General features: G+C 41.2%; 1 long non-coding RNA gene and 1 pseudogene across 1 annotated transcript in view; both read right to left on the bottom strand.

Moving 5' to 3' along the window:
• The window catches only part of LOC117089785, a 66,708-nt gene that overhangs the window by 27,955 nt on the left and 23,201 nt on the right, over window positions 1-15,552 (bottom strand). The window lies entirely within an intron of this gene.
• On the bottom strand, window positions 725-1,567 carry LOC117089784 (annotated as a pseudogene).

Below are 15,552 nucleotides of genomic sequence, written 5' to 3' on the forward strand. Positions count from 1 at the left end.
CCTTGACCAAGGTGTCATTCAGCTTCAGTTCTGCTGGTTAAGCTCTGTGGACACAGGTGGTCATAGTTCTCACCATGACCCATTTGTCAGTCTCCTTTGTGACCTCTGACTCCTGGGTTGATGTGTGAGGTCTATTTTTGATACATTCTTATCAAGACATAGAGCTTAACTCCTCAAAATAACATACTCACACAAAAGCATTAATACTCAGCAATTCAGAATACTTTCTGAAGGTGTCAGAGGGTTTTTCAGGGAAGAATGATTGTCAGTATTTCAGAGATTTTCTTTTTCCAAAGGTCTACCTCAGCTGTGCCATCATGGAGAGGGGAGATTTTTCTCTTTCCTCTACACAGTACCAATTTCTTTTCCTTTCCAGAAACTTCCGATTCTTCACTCTTATTATCCAGAGTAGCTTCCTCTCTTCCTTTGAAGATTTGACTGGAATGGAATTCGTTCCCTGGGGCTCAGTTTCCAGTATAAGTTTATCAAATCATTTCCCACAAAGCCAGGCTTCCCCGTACAAAATCCTTGCTACTAGAAAGAATACATTTTTTTTTTTTTTTTTTAGTTTATTAGCTTTCACATTTTTCATGATAATTTTATGTGTTAGACATTATCACATAGTTACACTAAATGGATAATTGATTGAAAGAATTGGAGAGGGTTGAGAAATCTTGATTTGTCTGTAATGTAATCAGCATTTGAGTGCTCTGGGAGAAAATACAAGGCCAGAAGTGTCTTATCCTTTTCTGTTTACCTAAAATGAGAATCTGACTGCTCCATGGCAGGGCTTCTTTTGGGCAGATGGTGATGAAGGATCAAAGGTGAAAGTGCCATCACCATCTGAGCTGCATTTTATATGCATTCTATTTAATTTTCACAACAATCTTATCAATGAGGCTTGGAAACTACAAATAACATTCCTAAAGTTTTGCAGCTAAAGAGGTCTGAGTCTAACTGAATCCTGAACAAGAGTTGTTAAGTATAGCACATGCTCACTAGTTGCTCATTAGCATAATTTTACAGTAGCCTATTACACATCCTTGGGGGTGGCCATACCCAAGCTTCTTTTTTTCCTTGGAAAGCAGTAGTTTATTTTTATATGTCCACAAATATTAACTCGGTGATTACAACAAACACTGAGCAATCTCAATGCTGTTTATCTGGAGGATGGTCTGAGGGGTCACAATGAATTATTTCTTCTTGAAGCTTTTCCTTCTCCTAAATCTCATAATGACTCTTGGCCAGATTTCTGTCTTTTCAATGACTGTGGCTTCTACTCAAACAATATCCTTTCTGAGGAGTGGCTTGCCAAGCAGCATGAAGTTGTCTGCCCCAACCAGTAGGACCTTCTCCAGTAGAATTCTCTCTCCACATGTAAGGTCTAGTTCATTTCCAATTAAAATAAGATCTTCAGAGGTCACCTTCAACTGGTGGCTGGCAAAATGCACCATGGGAAAAAGCCTGCCATACTGCCCCATGGCGATGTAAAGTTACATCAGAGAATCATTGACATCTTGGTTACAGCCACCCCCAAGGATGTGTAATAGGTTAGTGTAAAATTATACTCATGAGTGACTAGTGAGCACGTGCTGTACTTGTTTGGGTTTCAGTTAGACTTAGATCTCTTTAGCTGTGAAACTTTAGGAATGTTATTTATAGTCTCCAAGCCTCATTCATAAGATTGTTGGTAAAAATTAAATAAAATGCATATAAAATGCTTAGAAGAGAGACAATGCTCTGTAAATGCCTATTATTATTATTGTGATTTTTGTTGAATAAATCAATGAATCATTGTCATTAGCTTCATCATTCTGGCAAGTTCTGTTCAGTTTTTCTGGGTCTGAAAAATTTTCCATTTCTAGAAGCACCGAGAGAGGAAGCAAGTTGCAAAAGAAGTCAGTAAGTCAGAATCCCTTGATTATGTTTAGTTTAACTGTGTTTTCTTTGCCATGGTGCACTGTTACTTAGGCTCCAGTGTAGATTTTGTGAGGCCTTACATCTTAGGAACATCAGGGCGATGATCTGAGGTGCATAGGGCTTGCAAAACTGATCTAGCCTCAGGAATTTGGTCACAAAACGCCAGAGCACCCTGGCGGTTGGTGAGAGACTGTGGTGTGGCAGTTTTGAGGAGAAAGGGTGGGAGCATCTAGCCTGTGATCCAAATCATGGAGACAGGGGTGGTGAGTGTGATTTTGAGGAATCCATCTATAAAAGACGAGACCACCACTGGTGAGGGGGGTCCCCATGGCGGCATCTAGTCCTTTTGAGCAAGCACTGACACAAGGGCGATGAGGACATGGGTACCGACCAGTAGACCTGCTCAAATGCACTGAAACAGCTTGAGAAGAGGAAGGGGCAGGAAGTTCTGGGGCTGGAGAGGTCCAAACAGCATCACACTCTTTTCTGTTGCATCAGGTCCTTGCTAAACTGCGGTGGATGTAAACTGATATGACTTGCTATGGGCCCTGCCCGTATCATCAGTATTTGCTCAGGACCTGGGGAAAAGGGGTTTGAGCAGGCTGAGACTGCAACCATAGAGAGCTGGGAAAATAAAATATAGGGGCCTGATGATATGCTTTAGATAGGAAAAGATACACAAATTGTGAAAAGGTTTGTAAGAAGTCCAAATGAATCAGTGCTCACGTTTGGATAAACACTCTATTTGATTGAGGTTATGATTTTTAGAGGGCAATTGCTTTTCAGAAATACCAAGTATTTTTGGAAATCTGACACTGTCACTCACCAGCTATGTGACTTTGATTACCTCAGGATCAAATGACATAATGTTTGTGACTTTGAATGGCAAAGTTCTATGTAAATGTGAGCTATGACACTAACGTAGTTTCTGGAAGGAGCCTTGTAATATTCTGGGTGCCAGATTCATGAATTTTAGGAGATACTGAAATGTAGTAGATTTTTCTATTTCTTAAACTTCTCTGATGTATAAATAATCAATTAAGATCTAATTTCATGAATTTAAATCTTGTTAGTGCTTATTCTCAAATACTGCCTTCAGAAGGATTTTGTGGTTCATCTTAAGAATTTGTAGTGGGATTGTTTTGAATTTTTAACTCAGTTTTTCCTCTGTCTTTGTTTGATCTTGGACCATCCCTCCCATTGAAATAGGCCATTCTGTGCTAGTTGTCAAGAACTGATGTAACAATGGAAAATGGAGAAAAACTAGGTCTCCACTTTCAAAGGCCTAGGATGTTAAAAAATAAAAAAGACTTATGATGTAGACAAACAATTTAAGAGAAAGCATCCTGAGCTAGAGGAGCAAGTTCTACCTCAACCCTCAGATTAATCAAGAACTCCTCTGGCCAAAAATATTAGGGGAAATTGGAAATAAGGTGATGGGGGAGGAGAAATTGGGGAGCTCTCGGGTCACAAAGCTGGAACGGAGAGAATCATATGTCCCATAATGGAGTCCCTACCTGGAGGTCAACCAGCTTCTACTTGAGCAAAGTAACCATGCGTCACCTAGACTGACACAAACAGCATTATTCTAAGGGACATGTGCTTCCATTTTCACCAGAAGATTCTGGGAAACCAACTCTATTTCAGGCTGGAAAAATCTGTTATTATCTCACCAAACACTAGTATATGATTTTGTTTTGTTTTTCTGTTTACATTTTAACAAATATAGTTGATACTCTTCTTATTCATTTACAGGTAGTAAAGAAAGGGAGAAAAATTTAGGTTGGTGGAGGAAAACAAATGAATCTTTGCATCTCATAAGATCTTACCTTGTGATTTAAAAAGAGGTACAAAGTGGAAAGAATGTCCCTGGAGCCTCACAAAAGTATACTCTGCGTATCCCACAGAATGGCATACACAGACAGTGGCTCAAAACTACCTTAATACAATTATGAATTTTACATGAAGTTTCAAGGAATTTATTCTGATTTACCAAGAATATTTCTTTTCAGGTGAAAATAACATCAGTAATTAATTACTGAGTGTTGCTAAGAGCTTTCCAGTGTCCAACATGATTTTTCAGTACTTTAGGTGCAGAATTATCTTAGATGTTGTAGTGAGGTCTCCAGAGCCCCCTGCCTGTGCCCCATGGGGATGTGGCAATTAAAAAAATGCACTTGCTCTTTAACCATACAAAAAAGTGATATTAATGATTCATGTCAAATGAACACTGAGATTTTTACCAGTTCATGTAATTTATACATACTGCTTTGGGCGCACCAAGAATTTAATTAGTATAGATAGAAAAAAAGAGGATTGGAAACAATAGCAAAATTATGGCTAGGAATATGATTATGTCTGATAGAAGGTTTTATGGGCTGGAGTATGTTTTTGGTGGAATCCAACAGCAATGCTGATAAATCTGTCTCCTGTCATTGCATCCTGCTTGGAGACACCCACTAGCAGATGTTCAGATTCACCAAGGATTATTTGCACATCATTAATATTTGGGAAGGTGATCTAGCTGCTCTCTAAGAAGCACTAATTATCAACATATTCATTGGGGCTTATGCCACCTCAGCATGTTAATGCATTACTTCTGGGTCTTTGCAAATATGCTAATCCTTTTTGCTACTCAGGTTTCCTGAGGGCTTTGCATAAGCCACTAGAAAACTTTTTAAAATTAAGGCATTGGCATCCATTAGTGAGCTAATAAAGACCCAGCAAATGAATGACCTATAATTTAGGCCTTCAGGTGCAGGGAAAAGGAGCCAATATTGTGTGTCACAGAACACTTTTTGAAAAAATGCTAAACACGTATACTGTAGTGTTTCATGGTTGTGTGGGTGGTTCTACTTTATCTTAGATTGGTGAAGTGAGAGTTGTCTTTATTTTTGAAGAGCAGATGACATGAAATAAACAAAGAAGTAGCAGCAGAATAAGTTTCAAACAGGGGAAAGTGTAGTACGCTGAATGAAGGAAAAGCAAACTTTTTTGTCCCTGAGTTGGGGGTACACAACCAAGCATGTACCCTATGGGAGGAGCAAGAACAGGACCAATCAATTCAATGGAACTATTTCACCAGTCACTAACATAGCAATTGCCCAATTCAGTTTACTTACAATGTTTGGTCATTAGGGTATGTGTGGGTAAGCAAATTCCACTTTTATTCCTCTTTTTCAACCTCATGTGATTTTACAGCAAGGGTACTTGACCACAGAGACAGAATCTGTTTAACTACCTTGACACTATGCTGCTTCCAATAATTCAGGATATGTTTTTTTCTTTGTAAGCTATTCGAAGACCAGATCGGGGTACATTAAGTCCTGGTTAAACCATAGATTCCGTTTTTGTCCTAATGCATATGGGCTCATGAAAAGAATTTACCTTCAAATCTATTATTTATTCAGTGCTAAAATCCTATAGGTAATAAAGAAAGGGAGAAAAATTTAAGTTGGTGGAGGAAAACAAATGAATCTTTGCATCTCATAAGATCTTACTTTGGATTTTAAAAGAAGTACAAAGTGGAAAGAATGTCCCTGGAGCCTCACAAAGGTATACTCCGCGTATCCCACAGGATGGCATACACAGACAGTGGCTCAAAATTTCCTTAACACAGTTATGAATTTTACATGAAGTTTCAAGGAATTTATTCTGATTTACCAAGAATATTTCTTTCCAGGTAAAAATAACACCAGTAATTAATTATTGAGCCTTGCTAAGAGCTTTCCGGTGTCCAACATGATTTTTCAGTACTTTAGGGGGAGAATTATCTTAGATGTTGTAGTGAGGTCTCCAGAGGCCCCAACTGTGCCCCATGGGGATGTGAACAATCGAGAAAAATTGAGGGAGGAATATTGTCTGCATATGTTGAACCAAAATGATTAATTCTAGGGAAGAGATTTTCAAGCAGGTAGGGAAGATGAAGCCTCCCCATTAACCTCCATTATAATTTGCCAGATGGGGATAAATGCAGTACCTATAGGGCCATTGTATAAATTAAGATAAATTATGTGTGTAAGTTACACGAGACATGGGGCAATTCTTCATTGCACAAAACTGTCTCATGCATTGCAGAAGTTCTAACCTCGTTGGCTTCTCCACCCACAATATTCCAGTAAAACCTCTGAAATTATTGTGACAATCAAAGTTGCTCACAGTACATTTCCAAAATTACCTGGGGGTGGGGGGAGATGAATGTCACCCACTCAGCCCTATGACCATTGGACTAATTGAATTTTATGGAACTTTCCACATCTGTGCATGCATGAAGCCATAACTTTGCAGCCTTGCTCTTCTCTGGTTTCTAATCAATGGTATATGATTAATCTTCCAAGGAGTTTGACAAGACCATTTCAAATATTATCAAATTAATATTTTTCTCTCATTGAGGGTACTATGTACAAGGCACTGAAAACACTGGGGTAACAAGAATCATGAATATGAGTAACTGATCTTGGGTGGGTTAAGGGCACCAGGAATTCTGGGTAATTGGGGTTTAGCTATTTTTGTTTTTAATCAGTAACTTTAGGGACTATCACTAGAGTAGAAAATGCTGAGTAACTGGAAAATGACATGTTGGAAACTCTGGCTCAGGAGTTAGGAAATCCCCACCGTCAGTTTCCTTAGGGTAATATACTGGGTTGAATTGGATGTAACTGAAGGGGCCAGACCTCATAGCCATATTAGTCTGCAAGTGTGACCATGTCTAGAAGACACCAGGACAATATAACACCAGCCGATTTAAGGAATAGCATCAGTGAAGACAGTTTGTCATAATGTAGTTAAAATCGATTATTGTTTCCCTGAGTTCTTTCTCTACTTTAATTCCTGACTCAGGGTTACCAGAGGGAAGTCAGAAAACACGTACTCAGAGGACACAGCAACCAAGAAGGACACACCGTGAATTACTGAACAAGCACCCCCCAAAAATGTCCATATGACTTCCAAACAGTGGTCTTAACATCTGAGACTTTGCATCTTTCCAAAGACATCAAGTTATTAGATTCTTAACTGATGTGCATGTCAGACAGGAATGAACTGCTCATTTTATTCTGGTTTGTTTTTGTTTAAATGTCATTTTTCATCTTTTATTGATACGTTTTGTGGCTACTGCTACTATAGCTGCTGCTATTTCATGCCCATGGCCCATGAGCTCAGGTTGGATGACACGAAAAAAGCCAGGCAAGGTATGAAACTTAGAAAAATTGTTGCTGGCCAGTATCTACCATTTGGAGTAATGGGACATGTGACCCAAAATTCCTCCTGCAGTGGGAAGAGGAGAAAAGAGGGGTTTGAAGATTTCAGGGTGTAGTTGGGAAGGGATTATTTCAAGGGACTCCATTTCTGAAGTGAAAAGAGACTCAGTTGGGAAACAAGGTTCTACTCTTATGAGTTTTTTTTTTTTTTCCTGACAAATATCTTAAAGGTCACATACTAATAGTATAAGAATGTTTTTAACCACACAAGTTTCAGTAAAATCAAAATCAAATGCTACTAAGGAAACCAGTCTTTTTATTTTGAACACCAGGTTAGCAAATAAGGAACAGTATACCTATGGGGCTGCATGGCTTGAAGATCTCAATGGTACAATAAGCCAGGGAAACCACAGACTGGGTTTTCTACCCTAAAATGTGGAAACATATTTATTTTCATCTTTTTCCTGTCTCAAAGACTCGACCAGAATGTTGGTGTTAAAAACTGATTTGCACACTGCTCACCAAAACAGTTACATCCCAAATGCAAGAGTCTTGCTCTTAGCAACATAGGGACTTCAGCCATGTCCAGAGGAAGCAGTTTCCTAATTATGCTGACAAGGAGGGCTAGACATTTGCTTTCTGCTTCTTATTAGAGACAGTCAGTGGGAAAGTGGTAGACTTTAAAGAGATGACAGGAAACGGCTTCTCAGAAGTGAAATGAGAGGCCATTTCTACATTGATTAGATGGGAGTGGAAGGGGAGACAGGAAAGAAGGCTGGTAGAAGATTCAAAAAGAAGTAAAGGAAGGCTAAAGGTGCTTCCCTGGACTGTTGTAGGCAGGGCCCAGGGGAGTGTGACTGGGTGAGGGAGATTACTTCCCAGCTCTGAGAAAGACTTGGCCATTCCTGGGAGCAAGTTGGACTTTCTGCAAAGGCTCTTTATGAAAGGGATATTCTAAGTGTGTCTCCCACCCCCTCCTCTCTCCCTACCCGTCACCCCCAGAGTTTTGGTTTGGAAGAGTAAAGAAGACAATACAAATTACTGAAAGTCTTTAGCACAGTGCCTGGCACAAAATTAGTGCTCATAAAGAAAACCATTATTTTATCATTATTGTTCATTTTGGTGGAGTATTTTATTCCCAGCCCATTGATGGGGAACAAAGTAGCTTCTTAATTAGCACTTGTTAATTGGATAATTAATTGGAGTAGTCACAGTGGTAATAATAGTAGTGAACATTGATTTTGGATTTACTATGTGTGTACTTACTACAGTAAATATGCTGAACTCTTTATATGTAGCTCTATAAGTGGGACATCAGTACTATTCTCTTTTTATAGATGAGGAAACTGAGACCCCAGATCATTGAGGTAGTAAATGGCAGAGCCAGGGCTCAAACCCAGGCAGACACTACAGTCTCGACCAGGGCACCTCCCCTGAGAAAATGAGACAGTAGCCAGGAACTGGAGGATTCTGACACCTGCTGGAGGGTTCCTTCTGTGTAGCAAATCTTGGGAATACATGTGAGGAAGAGGAGATGGGTTTCTCTGGTGTAGCAGAGAAGTCCTTAGCCCAGAGAGGAGCTGTAGCAGAGAGGGTCTGCAGGGGCAGGGGCAGAGGCAGAGCCAGCTCATTGATTCTGCTAGACTGTGGCCTCCACGCAACCCTCCTCACCTTTCCCTCACTCCTGAAGCCTACGGTTTCCTGGAAGTGCCCCTGAAGTGATGGGAGAAAGCATCCTGGCCAGATGTTGCAGCAACCACAGCAGTAGGAAAGTGTCACTGTAATTCTAAGAGGAAAAACAGTCATGAGTCTCAAGCTGGGCTTCATAGGCCTGGCCACAGAGAACCTCCGAGGAAGGTCAAACCTAGGTAAGAAAGAATCTTGGATAAATTTGCAAAGTAGGAAGTCCATATCCTGTGCCCACTCCCTTCCTTTTGTGATTCTCCTTTCTCATATTCCTACCTATTCTGGACCTCAAAGCTCTTTGTCTACCCTGGACCCCTCAATGTCATGGTTCACTTAGGCCTGCCTTTCTCTATCCAAAAGCCTTGAGCCCAGAATGCACCCTACTTTTTCCTCCCATCACACGTTTCACTTGTTCTGTGACTACCCTCCTGGCTGACCCAGCTGGAAGAAATTTGATAGGCTAATTTGACCTAAGGAGCCAGATTGGATGCAGATCTTTGAGTGACTTATCCTAGGGATGTTGACGTTTTCAATAAATATTCCTGAAATGTCAATGACTTGATTCTGAAATAATCAAGTTTCCAGGGGGAAGCTTCAGGCTCTGTGGCAGGGTTGGAGGGATTTTTGGGTATCCTGTAAGCTGCAGGGGATTACTGATCAGTCTGCATATATGAGAAAAAGCTGAGCGTTCTCTACTGGCAGCATTTTAAATGAGATGCATGGTGTGTAATGCATTTTATTTCATGCTATCTTAAGTTATTCTCTAACTGTTTTATGTGTGTATTCTGTCTATCAAATGGATGATCAGTTTTTAGGACAGGAACAAATCCTCATGCATTTCATGTACCACATAATGCATAGGAAAGATACTCAACAAACAAGTGTCCATTTGTGTATTCAAGAGGGAGCACAGTGGACACTCTAGGATGATTCATTTTAGGATTTTAAAAAACCTTAATGACAGGATTCATTTAGGGGGAAAAAATCAGAAAATGCCTATAGCCCAGGCAGTCTTACTACAAAGAGGTAACCATTAGGGAACTTCTGCAGATTCAGGTTTAATTAAATTCAGTAACTGCCACTATCATTCCACAACCGGATTTAGGCTTATAAGAAAGTAAACTAGGGTAACATCACCAAGATAGCAGAGTGGGAGATACCAGCCTTCATCCCCCCTGCCCCCCGCCACACACAAAACAATAGAGACAGCTGTCTACAAACCAAAATACAGACCTCAAGTGCTCATCAAATAATCTGCAGCAATGTGGTGGAGCAAAAAATATGGAGCATATCCATCCACATAGTAAGCATTGCTGGTGATATTGGCCTACGTGTGACTCCAGAAGGCAGCCAGTAACAAAGAAAAAGGCAGAGGCTATCTACATCAGCCACTCTGCAGAAGCCACCATGGTCAGAGCAGCCTGCTCTGCACAGGACACGAGTATCTCTTGCCACTGAGGCAACCAACAGCCATTTCCCCTGGTTAGCTCTGGAGAAGGAAATATGGTTTACACCCTCCCCTTCACCCATCAGGAAGCAGCCGCCATGGAGCTGCTTTGGGAAAGGAGCAGCCGTGTCTTCCAACTTTGTGTGGGCCCTATCCCCCAAGCTGTGGCTCCCCTGAGAATGCCTTTACTCCTGACTCAAGCTCTGTGACTGCTTTGTGCCTGCCCACATATCAGACACTGGAGGCATCACCATAGTGAATTAATTTTCACTTTGGGCCCTGGAGCCAAGTTCTTCCTGCCTATGCCCGTGCTCTCAGTGCTGGCTCAGCCACTGTAGAGAGCTAGGCTATATACCAGAGCCACTTTAACTCTGCATACTCCTGTGCTCACATTTTCAGTTTCCCAGCTACTTTACAAGCATCTGTACCTTACATATCATTACCACCAGAGCAGTGGGATGCCTATGTTCCAGGCACCAATGCCATTACTTCTGTAGATCCTGGAGCTGTTATTCTTCCATATGTGCCTGTGCTCCTGGCCTCAGCTCCATGGATGATCCACTTATCAGTCATTGGTAGCATGACCACTGTGAGAGGGTACACAAGCCAGACCCAGAGCCAAGAGGGATGCCTCAGCCACAACATCCCCAGCGGGAGAAAAAGACCAGGAGTTTCTTAGCAGCCATTGCCACTGAGGACCCCACTGCAGACATCCAGAGCATTGGCTGCCCAGGATCCCTGCAATTTTTGTCAACACCAACCTCAGCTGACAAAGCTGCACAGAGACTACACAGCTGCACCTTCACTTGTGCCAGAATTAATATACCCCACCCAGCAAGTGCCCTCAGACTATACCCCTACCACTGAAGAAGGTCTACCTGCAGCAAAACTAACATGTAAAATCTGAAAGGGATGTCTACTTGACCAAATGTGTAGACATCACCATGAGACAAAAAATCATAAAAAACACTACCAAAAGAACACAATAACCTTCCTGTAGCTGACCCCAAAGAAATTAAAATATACAAACTGCATTACAAAGAATTCAAAATGACTGTTTAAAGGAAGTTGAGTGAACTTCAAAAAAATACAGAAAATAATTCAATGAAATTAGGAAAACAATAAATGACCAAAATTATAAATGTAAGAGAGAGATTGAAACTACAAGAAAAAAAAAAAAAAATCAAACAAATTCTGGAGTTGAAAAATATAGTGAATGAAATAAAAAATGCAGCAAAGAGTGTCAACAACAGAATTAATCAAGGAGAGCAAGATGGTGGAATAGAAACCTCCATAGATTGTCTCCTCTGCAAGGACATCAATTTAACAACTATCTATACAAAAAAATCACTTTCACAAACACCAAAACTTAGGTGAGTACTCACCATACCTGGTTTTAACTTTACATCACTGAAAGAGGCACTGGGATGGTAGGAAAAGCAGTCTTGAATCACCAAAGCCACTCTTGCCCAATCTCCAAGCAGGGATGGCATGATGCAGAGAGGATTTCAGTGCCCTGGAGAGAGGAAGATCACAGCATTTGTGAGGCACTGAACACAGTGCTGCCCTGTTACAACAGAAAACAAAACTGGACCAAATTCAGCTGACACACACCCATAGAGGGAGCATTCAAAGCGGCTCTAGCCAGAGGGAAATCACAGATCCCAGTGGTCTAAACTTGGACTCCTGCAATCCTCGCTAATGGGCAAAAGTGCTCTGCAGCTCTAAACAAGCTTGAAAGACAGTCTAGGCCACAAGGACTGCAACTCCTAGTCAAATTCTAGTGCCAAATTGGGTCCAGAGACAGTGGACTGGGTGGGGGGCACACAATCTACTGAGACACCATGTTAGCATCACCTCTCTTTTAACACCAGGCTGCACAGCTCATGGCTCCAACGGTGACCTTTTCCCTTCACTTGAGGAGAGGAGAGGGAAGAGTGGGGAGGACTTTTGCTTTCATCTTGGATACCAGCTCAACCACAGTAGAACAGGGCACCAGTCTGAGTCATGAGGCTCCCTTTCTAGGCCCTAGTTCCAAGATGGCATTTCTAGATACACCCTGGCCAGAAGAGAATCTGCAGCCTTGAAAGGAAGAACCCAGTCCTGGCAGGATTTACCATCTGCTAACTGAAGAGCCCTTGGGCCCTGAATAACCAGCAGCGATATCTAGGTACTACACCAAAGGCCTTGGGTGAGCCTCTGAGACTTGTTAGTCTCAGGCGAGTCTCAGCACCTTCCCAGATATAGTGGTTATGGAGCAAGACTCCTTCCTGTTGAGAAAAGTGGAGGGAAAACAAAGGGGATTTTGTCTCACACCTTAGGTATCAGCTCAGCCACAGGGAGTTAGAGCACCAAGCAGACCCTTTGGCTCCCTAATTCCAAGACTTGACTCTTGGACTGCATTTCTTGACCTGCCCTGGGCCAGTGGGGAGCTCACTTCCCTGAAGGAGAAGTCCCAGGCCAAGCGGCATTTACCACAAGCTGACCAGAGAAACCTCAGGCCAGAAAAGAACATCAGTGGTAGCCTGGCAGTATTCCCCTGGGTCTGGGATGGTGGTGGTCATGAGGTGAGGCTTCTCTGCCTTTAGAAAGGGGATGGAAGAGTGGGAAGGACTACATTTTATGATTCAAGAGCCATTTCAGCCACAGTGCAATAGAATACCAGGTAGACGTCTAAAGTTTTTACTCTAGCTCCTGGTTCCTGGACAGCACCTCTGGACATGCCCAGGGCCTGGGGAGCTGCCACCCTGAAGGAAGGACACAGGCATAGCTGACTTTGCTACCTGCTGATTGTAGAGCCCCAGGGCCTTGAGCAAGTATAGGCTGTAGCCAGGGAGTGGTTACAGCAGGCCTTGGGTGAGACCCAGTGCTGTGGTGGCTTCAGGTCTGACCCAGTGCAGTTCCATTTGTGGCAGCCATAGGGGTGTTTGTGTCACACCACCCCCAGTGTGAGGTGGCTCAGAACAGAGAGACTTCATTCATTTGGGAGAAAGTAAAAGAAGAGAACAACAATCTCTGCCTGGTGATCCAGATAATTGTTCTGAATCTTGTCCAAGACTACCAAGGTGGTGCCTCTATGAGTCTGCAAGAAGCACAATGTTACCGGTCTTGGGGTGCCCCCTAAAGCAGATACAGTTTAGATCACAACACCCACATCCTTCTGATTATCTGGAAAGCCTTCCCAATAAGGACAGGTACAAATAACCCCAGACTGAGACAACCACAATAAATACCTAACTCTTCAATGCCCAGACACCAAAGAATGTCAACAAGCATCAACACCCTCCAGGAAAACACAACCTCACCAAATGAACTAAATAAGGTGCCAGAGACCAATCCTGGAGAAACAGCTATGTGACCTTTCAGAGAGAGAATTCAAAATAGCTGTATTGAGAAAACTCAAAGAAATTCAAGATAACACAGAGAAGGAATTCAGAATTCTTTCAGGTAAATTTAGCAAAGAGACTGAAATAATTAAAAAGAATCAAGCAGAAATTCTGGAGCTGAAAAACACAACTGGCCTACTGAAGAATGCTTTAGAGTCCTTTAATATTAGAATTCATCAAGCAGAAGAAAGAATTAGTAAGCTTGAAGACAGGCTATTTGAAAATACACAGCCAAAGGAAAGAAAAAAAACAGTGAAGCACACCTATAAAATTGGGAAAACAGCCTCAAAAAGGCAAATCAAGAGTTATTGGCTTTAAAGAGGAAGTAGAGAAAGAGGTAGGGGTAGAAAGCTTATCCAAAGGGATAATAACAGAGAACTTCTCAAACCCAGAGAAAGATATTGATATCCAAGTACAAGAAGGTTCTCAAACACTAAGCAGATTTAACCCAAAGAAGACCACTTTGAAGCATTTAGTAATTAAACTCCTAAAGGTCAAGAATAGAGAAAGGATTCTAAAAGAAAAGCAAGAGAAAAGAAACAACATACAATGGAGCTACACTACATCTGGTAGCAGACTTTTCAGTGGAAACCTTATAGATCAGGAAAGGGTGGCATGACATATTTAAAGTGTTGAAGAAAAAACCTTTTACCCTAGAATAGTGTATTTGGTGAAAATACCCTTCAAATGTAAAGGAGAAACAAAGACTTTCCTAGACTAACAAAAGCTGATCGATTTCAACAACACCAGACCTGTCCTATAGGAAATGCTAAAGGGAGCACTTCAATCACAAAGAAAAGGACATTAATGAGCAAAATAAAATCGTCTGAAGGTACAAAACTCACTGGTAATAGTAAGCACCTCAAAATACAGAACATTATAGCACTGTAACTGTGGTATGTAAACTACAGTTATCTTAAGTAGAAAGACTGAGCAATGGACCAATAAAAAATAATAACTATAACAACTTTTCAAGACATAGAGAGTGCAATAAGATATAGCCAGAAACAAGAAAAAGTTAAAAAGGAGAGGAATAAAGTTAGGGCATATAGCATTCATTTTCTTTTTGCTTGTTTGTTTGTTTATGCAAATAATGCTAAGTTGTTACCAGGTTAAAATGATGGGTTATAAGATACTATTTGCAAGTTTCATGGTCGCTTCAAACCAAAAAATATACAAAAGACACACAAAAAAGAAAAAGCAGGAAATGAAGTAATATCATCAAAGAAAATAATCTTCACTAAAAGGAAGGCAGGAAGAAAAGAAAGAAGGAAGAGAAGACCACAAAACACCCAGAAAACAAATAGCAAGATGGCAGAATAAGTCCTTACTTATCAATAATAACATTAAATGTAAATGGGCTAAACTCTCCAATCAAAGAACACAGAGTGGCTGAATAGATTAAAAACAAAACAAAACAAGACTCAATGATCTGTTGCCTACAAGAAACTCATTTCACCTATAAAAACACATATAGATGGGGCATGGTGGCACACACCTGTAATCTCAGCACTTTGGGAGACTGAGGCAGGCAGATTACCTGAGGTTGGGAGTTTGAGACCAGCCTGACCAACATGGAGAAACCCCATCTCTATTAAAAATACAAAATTAGCTGGGCATGGTGGCACAAGCCTGTAATCCCAGCTACTTGGGAGGCTGAGGCAGGAGAATAACTTGAACCCAGGAAGCGGAGGTTGCAGTGATCCGAGATTGCACCATTGCACTCTAGTCTGGGCAACAAGAGTGAAACTCTGTCTCAAAACAAAAACAAAAACAAAAACAAACAAATTAAAAACAGACACATATAGACTGAAAATAAAAAGATGGGAAAAGATTCTCTGTGCCAATGGAAACCAAAAAAGAGCAGGAGTAGCTATAGTTACATCAGACAAGATAAATTTCAAGGCAAAAACCA

Source organism: Trachypithecus francoisi, unplaced genomic scaffold (assembly GCF_009764315.1).
Source record: "Trachypithecus francoisi isolate TF-2019V2 unplaced genomic scaffold, Tfra_2.0 Lachesis_group11, whole genome shotgun sequence".
Taxonomy (NCBI): domain Eukaryota; kingdom Metazoa; phylum Chordata; class Mammalia; order Primates; family Cercopithecidae; genus Trachypithecus; species Trachypithecus francoisi.